This window comes from Mus musculus, chromosome 1 (genome assembly GCF_000001635.26).
Source record: "Mus musculus strain C57BL/6J chromosome 1, GRCm38.p6 C57BL/6J".
Lineage (NCBI taxonomy): Eukaryota > Metazoa > Chordata > Mammalia > Rodentia > Muridae > Mus > Mus musculus.
In genome coordinates this window covers 112,776,298-112,790,313 of record NC_000067.6, presented here as the reverse complement: position 1 = coordinate 112,790,313, position 14,016 = coordinate 112,776,298, and positions in this window count along the sequence as shown.

Genomic DNA, 14,016 nt, shown 5'->3' with positions numbered 1-14,016 from the left:
ATGTTAGCAGGTCTGGTGTAAGAGTAGTGCACCCAGGCAGTGTTCCTGTCCATTTTGATGGCAGTTGGCATAGTTAGCAGGATGATTAATGGTCTGTTTGACCTGGGCTCCAGTGAGTCTCAGTGGAATATTTTCACATAGACTCAATCTCCTGGTTGAAACTTGTGTGGTTCCAGAACTGGGCCTGCTACATAGATGGCATGTAATTTAAGCCAAACATTTTTATGAGCCCACTTGGTTGCTCAGACTGTGGATATTAAGTAATCCTTTTCCAATTCTGCAATAGCTGCTGACCATAGGTTGGGTACAATGGGGATAGGGATACCATACACCATCTCAAAGGATATTAGACCCATCTGCTTAAGAGACTTCCTTACCCTATATAAGGCAAAGGAAAGGGGCATCACCCTGTTTTCACTAGTCTGTAAGGTCATTTTAGTTGAGGTCTCTTTTAATGTTCTATTCATTCTTTCTCCCTGTTCTGAACTTTGGCATCAATATGCACAGTATAACTTCCAATTTGCCCCCAATAACTCTTGCTATAACCTGGCTTACCTTGGACACAGTGCTGGTCTTTTATCTGACCTTACCATGTGAGGAAATCTATACCTGGGTAAGATATCCTTGAGCAACTTCTTAGTAACTACCTTTGTAGTCTTAGTGTTAGTTGGGAATGCCTCTGTGCATCCAGAAAATGTGTGCACAAACACCGGAAAATATTTGTAGCCATACTTACTTGGCTTGGTTTTTATAAAATCAACATCACAGTAGAATACCAGGCTCTTACCTCACAATCAGGAACCAGGATGTTTGAGATTATTATGAGTGTTGGTCAATTGGCAAGCTTTATAGTGTGATACTGTATTCTCAAGAGTGTTTTACATATCTTTGAATGTCACCATAACATCTGCCATTTGTCTCATACCAATGTGAGTGACTCTGTATATTCCTGAGAAAGTTCTTGCTAAAGAGGTGGGTAATATTAGTTTACCTTCAGCTGATCACTACCAATCCTCAAGATACTGATTTATGGGTTTGTTTTTAGCCCATTTAATTTCTTCTTCCATATAGACTGGTTGCTCTAGCAGTTTGTGATTGGGAGGTTCAAGCAGGACAGTTGTCAGCACAGAGGTGGCCATTTCTTCTACGACTACCTCCTTAGCCATATAGACAGCCAGGTTGTTTCCTCTAGCCACTGGTGATATTCCCTTTGTTGGCCTGGGCAATGTATGATTGCCAGCTTCCATGGTAGTCAGAGGGCTTTAAGAAGCTGAAGTATTTCACCTTTGTTATTGATAGATTTTCATTCTGCTGTTAAGAGCCCTTTTTCTTTATAAATAGCTCCATGTACATAAACAGTTAAAAATGTATATCAGCTGTCCATATAGATGTTAATAACCAGTCCTTTTCCCATGACCAGGGCCTGGGATAATGCTATCAGTTCAGCCCTCTTAGCTGAAATACCTGGGGGAAGAAACTGAGCTGAGATTGCCTCTGTTTCTCTGCTGCTCCTACTTTCCTCAGATCTTCATGGATGGTGGATGAAGCTGCTTCTGTCCATAAACTAAGTCTGCTCTGCTCCTGGCAGAGGGGAATTCTTCAAATATGGCCAAGTACTATGCACCTGAGCCAAAATCTCACTGCATTGATAAAGTGGATGGTCCACATTAGGGTAGGGTAGAAGAGTCACAGGATTCAAGGAGAAAGGCACCTAGAAGGTAACTAGGGCAGGGCTAATTAGTAAAGTCTGATAATAAGTCATGTGGGCATTACTGAGCCATTGATCAGGAGCCTACTTGAGTACCCCTTCAATTGCATAGTGGGTAGCAATAGTCAAATTCTATCCCAACGTTAATTTATCTGCACCCTTAACCAGCAATGCTGTGGCTGAAATAATACATAGGCAAAGTGACCATCCTGCCACTATTGAGTTCAATTTCTTTAATTAATAAGCCACTGGTCATTTTCCATGGCCCTAGATTTTGCGTAAATGCCTTTTTGGCTAATATCTTCATCAATATACAGATAAGATGGCCTAGTGATGTCTGATGGCCATAAAGCAGGAGCCAGCAACAGGGCCTGTTTTAAGTTTCCAAAAAGCCTCTGTTGTTTTTGAGTACAAATAAAGTCCTCAGTTTCTTGTTCACTTCATAGAGAGGTTTAGCCATGTCAGCAAAGCCTGAAATACATACCCTACAGAAGCCTGCAGACCCCAAGAACTCTCTCACCTGTCATGGGCACTGGGGATTAGAGATAATGATGACAGTTTCTTTTCTTGCTGTGGAAAGCCATGACTGGCCTTTCTTCAGAATGTAACTGAGATAGGTGAACTCAGTCTTGTAAAGCTCTGCTGTTTTAGCAGATATATGATAACCCATACCCCCTAGAGGCTGTAGGAGTTTCTAAATCCCTTCATGGCAACTCTCTTTAGATTCTGCTTCAATCAGGAGATCATGTACATATTGGGGAAGGGTAACATCTGGGTTGTTAGCCTGATACTCAACCAAGTACTCATGCAGTGTTTCATCAAAGATGGTAGGAAAATTGTTATAGCCTTGGGGCAGGCAGGTCCAGATAAGTTGTCTGCTGATGCCTCTTTCAGGATCATACCATTCAAAGGCAAAGTATTCTTGATTCTTTGTGCCAAGGGGTAGGCTAAAAAAAGGCATCCTTTTGATCAAGAATAGAATCCCATTTTTGGTCTGGTGTCAATGAACTCAGCAAGGTATAGGGATTACCCACCATGGGGTGTATATTCATCACTTTGTGGTTAACTTCCCATAAGCTCTGGACAGGACACTAGTCCTTAGATTTTTGGCTTCTTCACAGGTAACAATGGGGTTTTCTAGGCCAAATGGCATGGTCTGAGGACTTCCAGGGTCAACAATTTTTGGATATGGGTGGTGATCCCCTTTCATGCCTCCTGGGACATAGGATCCTGGTGGACTCAAGCTGAGTCAGACTCTGGTTTAAGCTCAACAAACACAGGAGGTTGATGTTTTGCTAGGCCCTTGCCTCCAGTTTCTTCCCACACTTGGGGAAATTTTCTCAACCAAACATCCAAGTCTTTTTGGATATGGATGGTGACTCTTTATACTCTATACTCAGTATCAGAAGCCAGGCTAAGAGTCAACACCTGCACTGTGTTGTCAATATTGGCTGAGTTTGGGGGTCTGGTGCCATTAGCTCCAAGGAAGTTCTTCTAGGCCTCCAAGATGATATATTCCTTTTCTTCAGTATTAAAAACAACAGCAAAAGCTGCTAATAATCATCACATGTGGGCTAATGAGTAAAAGAACAGTGTCTCAGACACCAATAAGATCCTTAGGGTTATCAGAAAATCAGACCTTTTCCCCTTCCAATTATAAAGATCAGCAGTAGAAAAGAGCCAGTAATGGTGAGGTTGGTTCCCCTGTTGATCTACAGTCCCCTCTGGGTACAACAGTGGAGTCTGCCTCTGGCTTTTCAGCCTCCAGGATTGGTATGTCTGCGCTGTCTGCTCTTTGTCTCTTTGTGTGTGTGTGTGTGTGTGTGTGTGTGTGTGTGTGTGTGTGTGTCTGTGTGTGTAGGGGGGTGGGGGGTTGGGGCTTTATCCCTGAGGCCAACAACACCAGAGCTGGAGCAGATGGTGGTGGTAGAGCCAGGTCAGGAGGTTGTGCTGGTGTCTTCTCAACCTGTGGTACAGCCAGTGGGGGAATATAAAGTGAGAGAAAGATAAAGACCTCAGGGGTACTGTCCTTTAAGACAGGGTAAAGAGGAGCTGTTGGTTTGGGGGTCTCTTGATCTTTAGTTACAAGGGTTGGCACACTTCCTGTTGATGAAGAAAAGATTAGGATGGTACAAAGAGGAAAGACTTAATCCAAGGTGGTGGGTTAGTAACCAGATCCTTCTAGACTACTATATAGGGGACTTGATCAGGGTACCCATGAGCCTTTTGAAACACCTTGTCTTCCTTCCACTGTTTATACTGTGGAAAGACAGAAGAACCCCCTCCAGTGGACACCCAACATCAAAAGTCAGACAGTTTAGGCTGCAATAAGCTGCCATTTTCCCTTTCTTCACATCCACACAGAGGTTATGAGCTCTGGCTCTAACTTCCTTAAAATGAGCTAAAATGAGATTGAGAGGATGAGAGGCAGACTGTCCCATGTCAGACAAAATTCAGTACAAATAAAAACTAAATACCACAAGAAACTCAGTAGACGAACAGACATGAACAAAGTAGCTGTGTCACAACTTAAAACAAAAGTGAACCCAAAACCTCATACTCATAGACTCCCACCTCAGAAACCAAAAGTGGCATGGGGAGGAAAGCAATTTATGGAGAGACTCCCCATCTTCTACCAAAAGTTCTTCTGACAGGTGAATTCGTCACCAACCCTGGGGCCAGGAATGTCTCCCTGATCCCCACATCTGTGACTTTCCAGTACATCTGCTTTTAGCCATTCCTCTCCACCAAAACTCCAAATCCTTTCTTAAAACAAAAGCAAGAGCAGTCAACATGAAGAAATACTAAACACTCACCAGTTGGCATGTGATTCTCCAGGTCTGCTGGAACTATACTCTCCAGGTCAGAGGTACTGGGGGATATTGGCAATCTTGGACAAATTCCTACATTATTAAGATCAGATCACAAGAACCCCCCACCCCCACCCCCGCCCAAGAGACCATTAGGGACCACAACTCAGATGCAAGTACACGAGAGTCTTTGTTTGGGTTCAGACTTGGGTCACAAACCTTCCTGATGCAACAGATTAGCAAAGTGACACCCAGGTCTAGGGGCTTAGGGTTTATATAGAGAAAGCATTGCAAACAGGAGCTTTTAAGCCTTGGCATTGCATAACTGGGTAAATGAAAAAAGGAATGTTGTCCTTTAAACTGATTGTTACATAGCATCTGTTTAAACCATAAGGAGAGACCACACATCTAAAATAGGCATCTTGACTTGGGAATGACTCATGTTTTCTTAACTCATTCTGTTACTGTGACCAGTTCATCCTGTTATTGTTAGCTGGCCACAGATGTTATGTCTATTTTCAACTGCTGAGAACACTTTGAGGTTCCTTTCCCCGAGCCCAAGGGTGAAGGCTATGTCACATTGAGGACAAAGAGCTAATGGATTTTGGAACACAAGACAGAGTTTATCCTGATACTATGGCCTCTTTATATCTCTGGTATGCTGAATGCCTCATAAATAATAATTCCTTTTAGACAGGCTATACCTCTAGAACTGGTCCTATTTTACAAAGGGGACTTAATCTTCTACTGAGGAACTGGAATCAGAGAGTGATTGAACTTAAGTAGGTTTTAGAACATCATAAAGGCCACTGTGGTGTCCCTAGAGTGCTCAGTGACACTGAGGGAGAAGAGTGACTACCATCCCTGAGCAAGGGAGAAGCATTCTAATTGCCCTAAGCTTTTTCTGAACACTTGTATTAAAAATTCAACAGCTCACACCTATCTCCTTGGATGAAATCAAGGTTATTAGAAGGATGATGGTGAGTCTGCTGATCTGCCAATGACTACAGAAACACAGTCTCCATTAATGCATGTATGTTTCACACTAAATAAAGTAAACATGAATCTATATTAAAATATTTTATGATTATTTTAGTTTATTAATTATTCATATACATCTGTTTTAAATCATTGATTTTTCAAAGGGTATGATCATATAAAATAAAGGAAAAACATTAATTTGTTTATTCTGAACTATTCCTTATGTCTTGCATAATTGTATGGACTTTTAAGAGCATATATACTTTCTTATCCCTAGATCCAGAGCCTCCTCATCTTCTGCTAGAATTGATTCTGTTTGCCTTTCAGGTAGAACTTTCTTGTAAATTTTTCATGAGAGACAGATTTTACATCTAAGAGTACAGGTTTGTGCCAAAAAATTCATTTAACTCAGATGAAAAAAGAGTGTCAAAATGAAATAAGTAAATTTGTCAAGAAAGTCTATGATCCTGGTGACACAGGGCACCCCACACTGTGGAGCTTTGTGTCCACTATCTGCTTCAGGATCCTATGTCAGTCAGTTTTCCATCCTTGTAACAAATGCCTCAGATGGAAAAACTTAAAAAAGTGGAAAGTCAACTGAATGCCAACATTCTCTCTCTTTGGCTCCTGACCCACTGAGATGTGAGGAAATAGTCTTCTATCATCACAGACTGGAGCTGACCTTGCCACTATGTTCTCTCCATCATGATGGCCTACTGACCCACAATTGAAGCTACATTAAACCTTTCATTTCTTAAAAAAGAAAAGGAAAAGAAAAGGAAACATAAGAGTTTGTTTTTTTCCTCAGAGGTTGGAGTCCACAATTGTTTGAAGATGCTTCTTTTATTCTGTGGCATTTTTGCAGTTGGGTATCAATTCAATGTTCAGTAAGTACAAACTGAGGATTTTAGTTTCTTTTGCCACTGATAATACAATAGACAGGATCATGTAAATAGTACCAAAGGCACTTGTTTGCTAAGAAAGAAAGAAAGAAAGAAAGAAAGAAAGAAAGAAAGAAAGAAAGAAAGAAAGAAAGAAAGAAAGAAAGAAAGAGGAAAAGTAAAGAAAGAGAGAGAGAGAAAAGAGAGAGAGAGAGTGAGGGAGGGAGGGAGGGAGGGAGGGAGGAAGGAAGGAAGGAAGGAAGGAAGGAAGGAAGGAAGGAAGGAAGGAAGGAAGGAAGGAAGGAAAAGGAAGGAAGACTTTCCAAGACAGTGAGTAGCCATAGAAGCCGAGGGGGCTTTGGACCTTTGTAGCCCATTTCATGGCTGTGACTTTTTATGCAACTTTTCCAAACCCTGCTCTATCTTCATAGAATTACCTTAATTGGAAAGGTTTCCAATCTTTGCCTCTGCAAATTTCTTTCTGTCTTCATCTGATTAAAATGTGTTTGTGTGTACACATGTATGCGTGGGTTCACATGTGCTTGTATACACATGTGTGTTCTATGCATTATATTCATAAAATTTTACCAGCTGCTTTGAGTTTATTGAGTAGTCACTAAAATCCCTGTATTCTTGTGAACAAGGTAAAGGTAAAGCATTTTCACAGGTGGGGTTACTAGTGTTTCTCTAATGATACTTGAGTGAGGAAGTGAAGCCAGAATTTCAGGAAACTGAAGCTTGCCTATAAAGATAATTCGATTAAGAAACTCTAGCCACCTCCCTCAACTAAGCTTCATGCGTCAATTTCTGTAGTGAATGGATAATGTAAACTTTCTTTGTGCACTCAATCAGGCTGCTCCAGTTGCCTCTACTGTATGTTGTGAGCTGTTAGTTTGACAATGTTTTGATATTTATCTGCTAATCTTTTCTGTTTTCTAGTTCATGTTTATCACTTACTTTGCTTGCTATATACTCAATGTATTCATCTATTTGAAGTGAAACACATGGCTACCACAGATAGTTTTCCAGTCCAGATCATAGGTGTAGAGGACAGATCTCAAAATTTATTTTTTTTATTGAATCTGGAGGTTATTAATTTGGCAAAGCAGTCTGGACAATGAGCACCAGAGTTCTGGCTCTCTTTGTGTCCACTTTGCCTTAGTGCCCGCATCAGAAGTGTTATAGTAGCATGCTGATACACCCAGCTTTTACCTATAAACGAGAATTGAAACTCTTGAAACTCAGATCCTTATATTTATGTAACTGAACCATCACCCAGAACTTCACATGGTAACTTTGAAGTCATGCACTTATGGAAACAGCAGTGTTCTTTTGTAATTGGATTACCTCACTCAGGATGAAATTTTCTAGTTCCATCCATTTGTCTAAGAATTTCATGAAATCATTGTTTTTAATAGCTGAATAGTACTCCATTGTATAAATGTACCATACATTCTGTAACCATTCCTCTGTTGAATGACACCTATGTGCTTTCCAGTTCCTGGCTATTATAAAGAAGGCTATTATAAACATACTGGAGCAACCCAACTGAGGAATATTGAATGACCAAGAAATATCTAAGAGATATAAACATCCTTATTCATCAGGGAAATGCAAATCAAAACAACACTGAGATTCCCCCTCACACCAGTCAAAATGGCTAAGATCAAAATCCCCTGTGACAGCAGATGCTGGTGAAGTTGTGGAGAAAGAGGAACACTCTTCCATTACTGGTGGGATTGCAAGCTTGTACAACCACTCTGGAAATTATTCTGGCAGTTCCAATTGGCAAACTTTCCAGGAACACTGAAGAAAAGCAGACCAAAAGCAGTAAGTTTCTGCTTCCATTTCCCTGTAATTCAGCTACTACCAGAAGTTGTGGCCCCGGTGAAGCTACCCAGGGTGCCCAGAATAACCCAGAGCATAGTTCTACTTGATGAAGTACTGCTATTTAATATAGCACTCTCTGGATGTTCTTGGGACATATTATTTCTTGATTTTTTTTCTTCTGAAGAACGAAACAAAGAAGCCTACAGCAGAAGCTCTGTGTAGCAAGCCTCATTGTTATTGTGCTACATCCCTGTTCTTAGGCTGCACTGTGTATCTGCTTCAGATTATTTCATTCATTGGTGCCTGCAATAGGCACAAAAGAACTGATTTTATTAATATACAACTCATGGGACTATAAAAAGTGTGGTCCATTACAGGTAGAATTGGAGATAGTTGGAAGACTGGGAGCTCTCCATAATCTTTTAAACAGTCTTGTTCTTCTCTGCTGAGGACACTAATAATCTGAATGTCTAGGCTTTCCAAGAAAAAGCACAGAATGAAACCATCTGGACAGAGACAGACTTGGCCCCTACTGGTAATCTGTGTAAATAGAAAGGAGGATTTGTATTAGTCAGGATTCTCAAAAGACAGAACTGATAGGTTGAACACACAAACATACACACACACAAGCACACAAAGAAGCAAAACATTAATTTAGTAGACTGACTTACACCAGTTTTCTTTGTAGTTCAATAGTTCTCTCTCTATAGAAAAACTAAGAATCTAGTTGTTATTCCATGGACAAGGCTGGATATCTCTACAGTTCCAATCTGGTGGAGTTGGCCAGGAGAATTCCTGAGGAGCTACTGGTCTTCAGTCTATATTCTAATTCAACTACAGTGACAGGATGGTCAAACTTTCCAGGAACACTGAAGAAAAGCAGATCAAAGCAGTAAGTTTGTGCTTCCATATCCCTGTAAGTCAGCTACTTCCAGTTGTTGTGGCCCAGATTAAGGGTGATTTTCCCACTTTCAAATAATTTGGTTGAGAATATTCCTCACAGGAGTGCCAAACATCTTCGGTTTTAATTGATGCAGTCTCATTAATAATCAGGATTAACCACCATAAAATGTTAGAGGTGTGAGTGGTGGTTGTAATGGTGTAGATTCTGTTTTTGATGGTGGTAATAGTAATTTTGTGGTGATTGTAAGTAATAGTGCTCGATGTGATTGATGGCTTTATCACCCAGAAAATAGAGTGCTAAGCAACATAAATAATGTGAGTAGAAAAGTTCCTTCCTGGCAACAAACTTTGCTTAACCCCAAGAATTCTGTGAGTCCTGAGAAGTTCTCCCGTACATCTGGGTATGTGAATTGTTTTCATAAATTAAAGTACTTGGCTAAGAATACTTTTAATCTCCCATACTTTAACATTTTTTGCCTCTTTTTTTATTAGATATTTTCCCCATTTACATTTCAAATGCTTTCCTGAAAGTTCCCTATACCCTCCCCCTGCCCTGTTCCCCCACCCACCCACTCCCACCTCCTGGCCCCCCAGCACTTCCCCATACTGGGACATATAAAGTTTGTAAGACCAAGGGGCCTCTTTTCCCAACGATGTCCGACCAGGCCATCTTCTGCTACATATGCAGCTAGAGACACGAGCTCTGAGGGTACTGGTTAGTTCATATTGTTGTTCTACCTATAGGTTTGCAGACCCCTTGTTGGGGGCCCTGTGTTCCATCCTATAGATGACTGTGTTGGGGCCGGCCTGTGGCTCTCATGTCCGGGTTCGAGCCTGGGAGGAATCTTGGAACTGGAAGAGAAGAGGGAATCTAGGCAGGTAGAGAAATAATGGAACCAAGACAAGCTAGTCTGCTCAAGGTTCAAATTTTTAATGGCAGACACGCTTTATAAAGGAGAGGGGAGTCCCATTCCCACCAAATCATCCTTGGACCCCAGCTGCAGGTGACCATGCTTAGTCTCCAGAATAGCTAGGCCAACTCCCAGCAGGTAGCAGAAGTGGCAGTGGCTGAACAATAGAGTGATCCAGTGAGGCAGGCTCCACCCTAAGTAATATCCTTAGTGGTAAGCAAAGTCAAAGTCTGGCTCACCCTGCTTCAGGCTTGTGGGGGAGGTTACATCTCCTCCCTGTTATTAATATAAAAAAGAAAGGCTGGACTGAGGCATAAAGCTTATTTGTGCTCTATAGGTCTGCCTGATTTCTTTGGGCCTAGTGAGGAAACCTGTCTTAATGGAATTCCCTAACTTTTCTCATGGTAAATCCTTATTTGGTTAATACTGTCCTAGTAAACATTCTGTAGACCAGCCCAGAGGTGCAGGCTGTGTCTTTTGTAATGTTTAATTAGTTACTGAATAGGTAACTTCCTTACTGAATTCCAAGTTGTCAGCTTCAAGGTCTTTCTAGGACATTGGAACATTGGCAAAGGCTTAACTATATCAGAATTCAATCTTAAAAGGCACTTATAATAAAGATAATACTAAAGGAGAGCACGTGGAATCCATACACCAGACTAACGTGGGGATAGGGTAAGAATGTACGGGTTATGGATTTTTGGTATAGCATTGGAAATGTAAATGAGCTAAATACCTAATAAAAAAAATGGAAAAAAAAGGGAAAAAAAAAACTATTCTTTTTTTAAATTAAAAAAAATAATAATAAATAAAATGCCAAAGTTCTAGGAGGTGAGTTTTCGTGAAAATCTTTGCCTCGTGAGTGCTCCCAGGCCTCTCGGCCTGCCAAGCAAACTTCACTGGAGTGTGCATAGCATTCTCCCATTCTTATATTTTTGCCGGAGTTCTGGAATGCCCCTCCTCATCGTAGCTATAGATCTTAGGAGTACTCTATAGATGAGTGGAAACACAACGATTTACTAATAAATTAGTGCCAATAATAATAGAAAGTAGGATAACATATTGAACCCAATCCAGGGGATTCAATGCACTCAGGTTCTCTTTTAAATCTCTGGCCAATTCATCAAGTGTTCCAAGTGTCCCAGTGACTATTGATAATATCTGAAATTTCTGCCTTTCTAGCCTTAACATATGCTATGTCCTGCACTATTGTTAAGACTACTACTTCTAAGACATTAATCTTTGCCTCAAATTCTTACGTGGCTCTGTGGTATATTATTAATAAACCACAGCCTGTAGGCAAGTACCTCTGTCTAGATTAATATGATTTTGAGATATGGGTTCCTGTCTTAGACTGTCTGGCCCTCATAGCAAACCTTAGTCCCAAATCAGATCAAAAGCCACAATATGTACTAGAATGCTACTTGAGTGAAGATTAGTAACTGCCACCTGTTGGAGGCGGAGATGCATGCCTGTTGCAGTCAAGCTGAAGGACATTAACTGACCTGCTTGAAAAACAAAGTCCAGACAGTGAAAGGCACAGTACAAAAGCTTCTTTTGGTGAAGTCCAGGTACTCCATTCAATTGCAATCCCAGTGTGGGGAGGTGACCTTGAGAATCACAGAAAGGCTGTAATCTTTCTGTGAGAGGAGGCTGTGTTCTAATTTACCTTTGTTAAGTAATTAAGAATATTTTGTTATCTTCCCTGGGATACTCTAATATTGGAATTATTACTAGACCAGTCCAAGATTGAGTTAGAATAACTGGTCACAAGAGGGGAAGAGAAGAATCACTAATCTTTCTAAGTCAGTTTACAGTCTCTGATGTTCTTTTTACCTTAAGGTTAAAAGCTTGAAACAAGGCAGCTTCAATTGTCCAAACTGGAAAAAATGTCAAGCAAGGATGGGTCGAAAACATGTACCCAAATCAGCTTTTTTATCACTTAAGTCCGGTCACTGAGGAAACTTACCTGTTAGTTTGTCACACAAATTAGCCATCATGCTTCTGCAGCATTCTGTGAAGAAAACCTATGCTTTTCCCTTTCCTAATAAAGTAGCTGTTCAGGACGAAGCCATATGCCAATAAGTAGATCCTTTTAAGATACTATAATGCATTTATTAAGATCTGTGACATCCAAATTTCAAAATTCTAAAATAAAAGTATGATTTAAATATTGTGCACGGGAGTGGACTAAATAATATGCACGGTGATATAATTTCCCCCTTGTCTTTTAAGAATCTAGAGTTTTAAAGTTCCACAATACCTTGTCCTTGAGAACTAATAATTTGTTGACTCCAATACTTGACAGTTATAGTCAGTATTCATGTAACATGGACAGTGACTAATTGCATTTTCAATTGTTTTTTTTTAAAGAGCTGTTGTAACTAGAAAGCTTGAAAAGTTATTAATAGTCACATGTGTATAATTTATTTCTTTATTAACTCAGAAATAAGAGCATTTATTTGCAGCAATTTATTACGTATAAGTACTCAAGAATTAACACTATTATGTGGAAACAAGTAGTAGCTGAGGACACTAAGAGGAAAGAATTTTACATGCATAATTTCCAAGAATACTAAAATATTATCTTAAACCATAACTCTTTTGAATATATAAAGAATGAGATTATATATCAAATCCATCTTATATGTAGGACTTATAGACTGCTTGAGATATAAATCCAGCATGGCATTGCTTTAAGAAGTCCAGGCAATCTAGAATAATTTATTAAATGTCCAAAAACAGCCTTCTTGAAAGGACAGCATTTTTTCTTATGAGTTGTATATGCATAAGTAAAAGCAAATTTGACAATTAATAGCATCCGAAGGATGAATAATCTTAAGCAATTGTGTGCTCTAAGATATAATATTTACTATTAATATACAAATTAAGGTTTGATTGTTCAGCATTTTAAAACACCATCTACAACTTTATCTGTGCTGAAGCAGGGGGAAACTCAAAAGAATAAGTGTGTGATCCAATTCACATCTACTTACTTCCTATAGAGGGGTTGTTTTTAAACACAATAATTGGGATGCATGCATGAACAAATTTAAAGATGATACAAAAGCATGCATAAAAACAATTTTTAGCTTTTCTTTGGGATAATGATTGTTAATTTTATTTAAAATGATGCTATGCAATAGATCAAATATTAACATTCTGCAATAACCAAATTAATTGCTGTTTCGAACAAGGAACAGACACTTAGTCAGGTTTTTAAGACACAATTTTTGTTATAGTTATCCCAAACTATATGAATTTATGTTATAATTTTTTGTTAGCACCACAGTGGCTTAATAGGATGCTGAAACTGTGCTTTGCAGTGAAAGCCACCTGGGCCTCGCCCTTGAGAGGCATTAGCTAATAAAACACCTTCCACTTAGAAAACAATATACACTGAAAGATTCAAACTCTTAGCTTCTTGATTACAGCTCACTAAAAGCAAAACTCTTTACAATTATCAGAATGCAAAGAAAAAAAGAACTTTAAATCTATAATAACTTTATATAAAGTAGTCAAGCCAGATTGTAATGCCTTTATAAACTCTACAGCCCGATTGACTTTTTATAAATTCTGAATTTAAGCACTATTTCAAACATCTGGATAGATCTGCAACAACTTTGTTTTTTACTTTTTTAAAAATATTTTTTATTATTACATATTTTCCTCAATTACATTTAGAATGCTATCCCAAAAGTCCCCCATACCCTCCCCCCACTTCCCTACCCACCCATTCCCATTTTTTGGCCCTGGCATTCCCCTGTACTGGGGCATATAAAGTTTGCGTGTCCACTCTTTCCAGTGATGGCCAACTAGACCATCTTTTGATACACATGCACCTAGAGTCAAGAGCTCCAGGGTACTGGTTAGTTCATAATGTTGTTGCACCTACAGGGTTGCAGATCTCTTGGATACTTTCTCCAGCTCCTCCAATGGGGGCCCTTTGCTCCATCCAATAGCTGACTGTGAGCATCCACTTAAGTGTTTAC